This window comes from Seriola dumerili, unplaced genomic scaffold (assembly GCF_002260705.1).
Source record: "Seriola dumerili isolate Sdu_G_001 unplaced genomic scaffold, Sdu_1.0 BDQW01000052.1, whole genome shotgun sequence".
NCBI lineage: Eukaryota > Metazoa > Chordata > Actinopteri > Carangiformes > Carangidae > Seriola > Seriola dumerili.
The window spans coordinates 9,164,059-9,171,734 of NW_019174307.1; positions in this window are offsets into that span (position 1 = coordinate 9,164,059).

Sequence of the window (7,676 nt, forward strand, 5' to 3'; positions counted from 1 at the left end):
TTTTGAAGGGCCGGCAACCCAGGCCACACAGGGTTGTTTATCAATTACCCCTCGCTGATTACAACTCCAGGTCCGGTTTAAAGGGCTGGGTGGCAGCTTTATGCTGGTAGGATGGTTACGACCCTTCTATGGACCTAATACAGAATGAAAACAGGCTAAGTTGTCCCCCGCCCTAACAGATGCAAAAAACTAAGAGGAGAGCTGAGGGAGATGTCACTCAACGCGTAGTTCCATACAAGCGCACACAGTCATACAAAAGGAAACACCTTGTAACTGGGGTGGACGCCAATGGGTGTGCAGAAGAAATACTGTCCTTCTTTTCAGTCTCACAACTATCTTAACAACAAGCATCATGCCACATCAAAAAATCAAATCATATAAATGCCTTTAAGTAGAACTTCTGCTCTGACTCTAGTTCTTACAATTCTTCGAATCCCCGACCTATAAGCCTCTGTTTTGTCGTTCCATGTGTTCGTAGGTGGAGGGATCCCGCCCTGGTGGTCGGTGCATGTATTTGCGGTTTTCACAGAGCAGTGTGTGTGTCAGCTGCTAGCTGGTGTCACAGCTTATTTTAGCTTTCCCCGTTTGAACTCAGTTGTCCAGTCCACTTTCCCAGAGCATCTCATGGGCACTGAAGACAGAGCCCGAAATTGTCAATAAAAGTAGAAATGGAACACTGGCTTTTAAACTGACATGCTCAATGGAAAACACAACTACTTGACAATCTGAGGTTTTTCTGTTCTTAATTAATCCGCAACGAAAAAAAAAACCCAAAAGAAAAATTTTTGGTTTTCCCCTTACAGTTGGTGGCCACACATACCCCAAACTATGCTAGCCTCTTTTATACGGCGGCTAAGAGAGAAACGCATGTATTAAACCGCACTGCATGTTACCTCCACAGTCAAGAGTTTGTTTCAACCATTTCAAATGTCTAATGTTTTTCTTTTAAACTTGGTTTGAAGCTATACTTCATTTTCCCCTGACAAAGATAAAACAACAAAACATGATATTACATTAATGTTTAAATTCAAAGGCTCGCTCCGCAGATAACTGTGCTTTAATTTCATTTTTCACTTTTTTTTAATCCAGAATTCTTTTGCTGACAAATTGTACAACAGATTATAACTATATGACTATAACTGTATAATAATAATGGTTGCCATAGATAAGACTAAAAAAAAACTGCTGGCCAACTTTCTCTTTGCCTCACATGTAGTATTTTTTTGAAAATTATTCCTTATTCAACTGCTTCCATACGTTTTATTGTATCTATCAAGATATCAGACAGATATCGTCAGGGCCTCCTTCCGCGGAGGACCATGACTGTGCCTGTTCTAACAGAAAAGGCCCATGTAGCTTCAGGGAAAGATCCATGAAGACTTTTCCAATAAGGCAGTTCCCTCTATATTCAACGGTTGACATTAGTTTAACTATGAGTCCTGCTCATATTTGCACTTAAACCTAACAAAACTCGGGATCGCCCTGCCACCCCACTAACCTTTCGAATCACTTTTAAAGAGGGTTCAGATAATGAATTTCATTAGTCAACAGAGCTGAGCATGTCTGCTGTCTGTCTGATTTCCAGTCCACTGCATCTGCATGTACAGAAATTTATGAAGGAGGTTCTTCACTAGTACAGAATGATGTGAAATTACAGTGAACTGAGCATGGTGTGACTTTGACTGTGTCTACTCTGCTGATATGATGGAAGCTGTCATCCTGGAGTTTCCACAATCAAAGAAAGCATCATCAGCCCAGGACAGAAATGAACCTTATGTACACGGTTTGCCTAACACCCCAGACACATGACCAAGCAATATCTGACCCATGCCCAAATTATAGATTCCTTAAATTAGCAGCAGATACACTACGGCCAGAGAAAACAGCTTATCAAGCATTAGACACATCGATACATGCACCGCACCAAGTCGAGAATACCCAACAGTACATAGCAGCAAACCCTACTCAGCCATGTCATGAATTCTATTTAAAGAGAGACAGGTCAATATATAGTAATTGAGAGACATATATCTGCAGTAATTATCTCGATCCGCGGACAGTTTTTTGCGAGCTCACAGATAGCAAACTGTACTTTAATCTGGAATCACATATCCACAATGTCAGGTGTTAATTATACACCAAAAATAGATTTGTCTGGGTTATCTTAGAGGATTATCTTAAATATATAACAGATTGAGTGGAGACAGAGAACATATTTCACACATGAATTTGGATTTTAGAATGCGCCTCATTTTAAAGCCCATAATATATGTGTGTGTGTGTGTGTGTGTGTGTGTGTGTGTGTGTATATATATAGATATTCAGTATACATATATCTATATATATATATATATATACACACACACTGCTCTGCTATTTACTGTGCAATTTACTGTGTAAATAGCAGAGCCGAAGCCAAGAATATATGATATATATATAAGCATAAATGTATATATATATATATACACTGTTGCCCATGAAGTTGGAATAATTTTGTTTTCAGACACAATCCTCTGTTTATTCCTATTTAAATGCATCAGTAATCACATTTGACCAGGTGCAATGATTACATTATGTGTCCCAATTACACAGGTGTAATGAAATAAATCATATTGTCACAATCATTTCATGGAAAGAGGTAAAAAAATATTTTATTCCAACTTTATGAGCAGCAGTGTATATATATATGTGTGTGTATATGTATATATTTATATATATATTCTTGGCTTCGGATCTGCTATTTACACAGTGATCCTATCCCATAGGCAGCATATGCAGTGAATGTCTGATAATGTCATGGGATTAGCATTGCTTACATTGCTGAGAGTTTATTTGTACTGAATATTAAGTTGTGCATTATCCTCTCATGACACACTGCTCATTTTCTTGACAGAAGTTTGGGGCAACAGGACTGTAATGAAACAGGAAGTGGCCTTTCTATCTGGTGTGACTCATGAATCACATGGTTTGATTTGATGTCCACTGCTCTCTATTTCAGGCACATTGTGCTGCTGTTGGCTTTGATATCACATCTCTCCTAAGATAGACCAAAAACTAGAGCCTTGTAAAGGATGTCTATAAAGTTGGTTTCCATGTCACACACTTGCATGCAATCAAAATATGCAAAAACAAATACTGCAAACACACACACACACACACACACACACACACACACACACACACACACACACACACACACACACACACACACAGACACACACACACACACACACACACACACACACACACACACACACACACACACACACATATATATCTCCCTTTCCTCCTCTCTCCTGTACTCTCATCCTTTCGTCCTTGTGTCACTCTTGTGCAGCAGCTCAACTCATTGGCATGTGTGTATGTGTGTTTGGTTGGTTGCCGGGCAACGTGTATTCAGTGTTCATGAAGGATGAAACCAGCTGAACACCACTCACCTATAGACACTATTGAAGTCATATTAAAACATCATAGGCTTTTCACTGTGTTTCACTCTGCTTTCTCTCCCTGTCGCTATCATACTACTGTTATTATCACATTCTGCAGCTGCCACATCTAATGCACCACAAGTCTGTGACTGTATTACTTACTGTTTGTTTACCTTAACATAAATACATATAGAGGTGTCTCTGTAATGTCTAATGTTTAATGAAAACACACAGATTGTCTATCTTAGTTTCTCAGTGGTTTTTAACTCAGTGGTTAAAAAAGGATTGTCAAACAATTTCCCATCATGCCATTTTCTCATCATGTCATCCACACTGCTGGGCTACTGACAGCCCCAGCATTCCACAGGCCAGACGCCCCTACCATACTCCAAATACCCCACACTTGCGACATGGTAGATTATAACGTAGACTGAGCTTTTTTTCTTTTTTTTTTTTCTTTTATTTACAGTTATGTCTCAGCAAATGTCATTTTAAACAAGAAATGTAATAAGTTGAAAAGTGACACAATGATAGCGAGGTATATTTTCAGTGTAGTTGCTGATCCAGTGAACATGAACGGCAGTGATAATATTTCATTGTGGAGAGTGGGCTTTAAATGGGCTTTAAAATCAAATTCATGTGTGAAATTGTTCTCTGACTCACTCATTCTGTTATTTTATTAGGAATCCAGATAACAGAAATCTATTGTGTATAAACTGATTTGGTTAATTAACATTTTCTAGTGCAAACTTGGGGAAATTACTGCAGATATTTTTAAATTACAATATTGCATCCTGTCCTTAAAATAGAATCATGACATGGCTGAGTAGGGTTTGGCTGCTATGTACTGTTGGTATTCTCAGACTTGGTGCGTGCATGTGTCTGTGTCTATCTGATAGCTGTTTTCCTGGCCGTGGTGGTATCTGGCTGCTAATTTAAGAATCTATAATTCTGGGCTATGGGTCAGATATTGCTTGTGTGTCTGGGGTTGTTAGGCAACCTGTACATAGTTCATTTTCTGTCCTGGGCTGATGATGCTTTCTTTGATTGGGAAACTCCAGGATGACAGCTCCAGTCATATCAGCAGATAACACAGTCAAGTCACACCATGCTCATATCATGTAATTTCACATCATCTGTACTAGTGAAAACCTCCTTCATAATTTCTGGTACATGAATGCAGTGGGATGGGAAATCAGACAGAGCAACTGCTTCAGTCTGTGACTATGAAATTCATATCTGAACCCTTTAAAAGTGAATTCAAGGTTAGTGGGGTGGCAGCATCCCAGTTTTCTTTTAAGTGCAAATATGAGCAGGACTCATGTTAACTAATGTCAACGTTAGAATATAGAGGGACTGCCTTTTGAAAAGTCTATTCATGGATCTTTCCCTGACTACATGGGCCTTTTCTGTTAGAACAGGCACAGTCATGGTCCTGGAAGGAGGCCTGACGATATCTGTCTGAATATCTGATGATACAAATAAACTATGGGAGCAGTTAATAAGGATAATTTCAAAAAATACTACATGTGAGGCAAAGAAAAGTTGGCCAGCAGTTTTTTTTATTTATTATGGCAACCATTATTATTATACAGTTAGTTATATAGTTATATCTGTTGTACATTTGTCAGCAAAGAATTCTGGGATTAAAAAAAAGTGAAAATTGAAAATTAAAGCACCATATCTGCAGGACAGCCTGATTTAAACATTATGTAATATCATGTTTTTGTTGTTTTATCTGTCAGGGAAAATGAAGTATACTTCAAACAAGTTTAAAAGAAAACATTAGACATTTGAAATGTGAACAACTCTTGACTGTGGAAGTAACATGGCAGTGCGTTTAATAATGGCTTCTCTCTTAGCCGCTATAAAGAGGCTAGCATAGTTTGGGTTGTGTGGCCCAGCAATGTAAGACAAATCTTGTTTTCGTGCGATATTAGACCTCAATTGTCAGTAGTTGTGTTTATCCTATTGAGCATGTCAGTAAAAGCAGTGTCATTTTTCTTACTTTTATTGACAATTTCGGGCTCTGTCTTCAGTCCCATGATGCTCTGGGAAAGTGACTGGACAACTGAGTTCAAACGGGAAAGCTAAAAATAGAGCTGACACCACTAGCAGCTGACACACACACTGCTCTGTGAAACGCAAATACATGCACGACCACCCAGGGCGATCCCTCCACCTCCAACACATGGACACAAACAGAGGCGTTATAGGTCCGGGGATCGAAGAATTGTAAGAACTAGGAGTCAGAGCAGATTCTACTTAAAGCCTTTATATGATTTGATTTGATGTGGCATATGCTTGTTGTTAAGATAGTGTGAGACTGAAGAAGACAGTATTGCTTCTGCACACCCATGGTCCACCCATACAAGTGTTTCCTTGGTATGACTGTGTGCGCTTGTATGAACTACGCTTGAGTGACATCTCCCTCACTCTCCTCTTAGTTTTGTTGCATCTGTTAGGGCGGGACAACTTAGCCTGTTTTCATTCTTATAGGTCCATAGAGGGTCGTAACATCACCAGCATAGCTCCACCCAGCTTTAACCTGACTGGAGGTGTAATCAGCAGGGGTAATTGAAAACACCTGTGTGGCTGTGCCGGGCCTTCAAATGTATAACTTGTGTAAGAAGTCAGTTAAGTGTCATGGCTCTATTCAGCTCTTAGAGCAGTATTTAGCTCCTTACACAACTAAAGCCATCATCATCACCATTATCATTACCACCATCATTACCACCAACACATTTACACAGGAAGGTCCTATGACACAGGGCAGAGGACAGATGCCTCATGAGTCTGGGCTTGCTTTCAGCTGCAGCCCTGGGTGTCTGACATGTCTGTCTGTTATAAACCAGCAGCATTCATTCATGCTCACACACCCATGCGCGCACACACACACGCACACACATGCGCACACACACTGAACAACACACAAAAATATGTGGTACAAAACTGCTAAGGACTTTGATTTGCGCTTACACCCATTCATTTGCTGGAGGGTTGTTTTAACCCAAATCCTCTGTCTAACCATTTTGGAATTAAATGTAATGTGATCAAAAGGAATCATTTCAATTATCTACCAACGCTGCAACTATATGGAGTTTTTCACCTATATTAGCTAATGGTCTCGGTGTTATGGCCTACACATTTCCTATAGACAGGTTTGAGTCTGAGCAACAGGCAGCTGATTTTCCCCAGAAAGCTCCAACTATCCCACTGTATGCTAGATGCCCAGCACCAAACAGAAGACAGATGAAGTAGACAACTGTTTGAGTCAAGTCAAACATTTAGCAAAATAAGTTAAGAGACAAAAATAGACTAGAAAGGACAAAATATCAGACGAAACCTAAAGCTAATGTTGCTCTGTGTGTGCTGGATTTGTAATTAAGCAGTTGCAACACGCGCGCCATAACAACTTCATAATGTGATAATATGACATTAATTCAGTCCCTTTATCAGCAGTCTGTCCCTGAACATGATGAATATACATACAGATTGCTAATTTGTATTCAGCATTACAACTTATTCATGACACCTTTAACCAGGTAGCGCATGGCTGATGTACACAGATTTGTAGTCACTCATGCTGTGAGTAAGTGCAGTGGAGAGCACTTGTAACAAAATGGAGTGTGTGACCTTCCTGGCAGCGGCTCTATCAGTCAAACCGTATGCTGCTTATGTAACCAAGGGTAAATGCATAACTCTACAGTAACTCTATAGCCACTGGTGCAGCATTAAATCAAACATTGTGTATAATAAATTCTGATGCGTCAGCATTAGGAGACTGCTAAACATCCGTTTCATGTGCTTGGAAACAATCAAATTAATACATTTTAAGCTTTTAAAAGTGACTGTGAAAGTAAGAGACAGAGAAGCTGATAAAGATCTGTCTGCTTTAATGATCCAGCTTCTTTAGCTCCATAAAAGTTGCATTAAGCTGAATTACAGTAAATATGCTGCGGCTATTTCAAACATCTAAGGCTATTTCAAGATGACTTATGGTGTGGTAAAATAGGCTGTGATCCACTTCTCCCTCTTGATGTGGAATACAGATAGTGTTTATGAAACCACAGCCTATACCGTCTCTACAACAACTTGCCACGTTCATCTTTCCTGCACACAAATGTAGAGACTGACTGACTCACTTGCTCACTCACTCAACCATGCATCTATCCAAGAACACAACTCACACAAGGCCACCGTCATTTCCAGCTGTTGAAACCAGACCCCTGGTTTCAGACAGCTGAA